A 2,010-nucleotide genomic window follows, 5' to 3' on the forward strand; every position below is an offset into this window, starting at 1 on the left:
AATACAATTATTTTTTATTTTTGATCTTCAAAATCATTCTCGCAGGAGGTCGGGACCCACTATTAAAAAGATTCATTTTCTTCATAAAAAATAGGAGGTAGAACCAATAAATATTTCTTTTTCGATTCATCCCTGGAGTTGAATACCTCGCTCAAGAATTGTTTTTGATCCAATCTATAGGAATCAATAGAAATAACAAATCCCTTATTATACACCAGATCCGGCTCAGTTATTGATAGAGTGAGTAGATTTGCCATTTCTTTAAATCTCTATTCTGATTCAAAATCGTGGTGTAACGTGTATCCCCCTTGTTCTGTTCATGGAATAGATGAACTAAATCAAAAAATGGATTTTTGTTCAAGAATGAAATCTTATTGGAACGAGGATCCCCGCTAAGCATCCATGGCTGAATGGTTAAAGCGCCCAACTCATAATTGGTGAATTTGTAGGTTCAATTCCTACTGGATGCTCGCCAATGGGACCCTCCAATAAGTGTATTGGAATTGGATCTGTATCAATGGAATCTCATCATCAATACATAACAAAATGGTGTGGTATATTCATATCATAACATATGAACAGTAAGACCTAACAGTCTTATTGAGACTAGAACTCATAGGGAATAAATTTTTTGGATGGAATCAAAAATTTTGTAGTTACAGACAAAAGTATTCGGTTATTGCTAAAAAGATCAATATACTTCTAATATCGAATCAGGATCAACTATGACATAAACAAAGCATTGGGTCGAGCTCTTCTTTGGTGTCAAGGTAATAGCTATGAATAGTCATCAACTATCAGGAAAGGGTAGAAGAATGGGGCCTATTATGGGACATACAATGCATTACAAACATATGATCATTATGCTTCAACAGAGTTATTCTATTTCACCTCTTATAACGAAATAACTCAAATCAAGATATTTAATAGCATGGTGATACATTTATACAAAATTTCTAGTCCGAGCACTATGGGGGTGATGAGAAAAGATACCTGAGGGCATAGAGGGGGAGGTCATAAGCATCTATACCGTAAAATAGATTTTCGTTGGAATGAAAAAGACATATATGGTAAAATCGTAACTATAGAATATGAACCTAATCGAAATGCATACATCTGTCTCATACTCTATGGGGGTGATGAGAAAAGATATATTTTACATTCCATAAGGGCTCTAATTGGATATACCATTGTTTTTGGTACAGAAGTTCCTACAAAAATTGGAAATGCCCTACCTTTGAGTGCGATTTGAACTATTGATTTGTGTAATTGGAAGTAACCAATTAGGTTTACGACGAAACCTAGAAATCGATCACTAATCCAATTTGAGCACCTCAACAGAAAACTGAAGAGTAACGGTAGCAAGTGATTGAGTTCAGTAGTTCCTCATATAAAATTATTGACTCTAGAGATATAGTAATATGGAGCAGACAAAATTGTTTCAAGCACCGACATAACCAACCAAAAGCGCCCCTTGTTTGAAAGAGAGGAGGATGGGTTATTTACATTTCATTTGATGGTCAGAGGTGAATTAAAAGCTAAGCAGTGGTAATTCTAAGGATTCTCCCAGGGAAAAATAGATATTTCTCCTACGTTACCCGTAATATGTGGAAGTATCGACGTAATTTCATAGAGTTATTCAGTCTGAATGCTACATGAAGAACATAAGCCAGATGAAGGAATGGGAAGACCTAGGACGTAGAAGATAATAACATGATTGATTCAACAGATTTTGATTCCTATAAATCCACTCATGTGGTACTTAATTACATTGTATATATAAGAATTGTACGATATATAGAAGACCCATCTGTATAGATATCATCATCTACATCCAGAAAGTTGTATGCATTGAAAGGAGCTTGTAAATTTAGGAAGGGATTTTGATTGATCAAAAAGAAGAATCTACTTCAACTAATATGCCCTTAGGCACGACCATACATAACATATAAATCACTCATGGAAATGGTGGAGAATTAGCTAGAGAACCAGGTGCTGTAGCGAAGCTGA

At 35.0% G+C, this 2,010-nt stretch overlaps 1 non-coding gene across 1 annotated transcript; it reads left to right on the forward strand.

The window, feature by feature from the left end:
• Window positions 1–396: 396 nt before the first annotated feature.
• TRNAM-CAU (transfer RNA methionine (anticodon CAU)) lies at window positions 397–470 on the forward strand. Its single transcript has one exon. It is a non-coding gene; the product is annotated as a tRNA-Met (tRNA).
• Window positions 471–2,010: the final 1,540 nt, after the last annotated feature.

Source organism: Humulus lupulus, chromosome X, assembly GCF_963169125.1.
Source record: "Humulus lupulus chromosome X, drHumLupu1.1, whole genome shotgun sequence".
NCBI classification, from domain to species: Eukaryota; Viridiplantae; Streptophyta; class Magnoliopsida; order Rosales; family Cannabaceae; genus Humulus; species Humulus lupulus.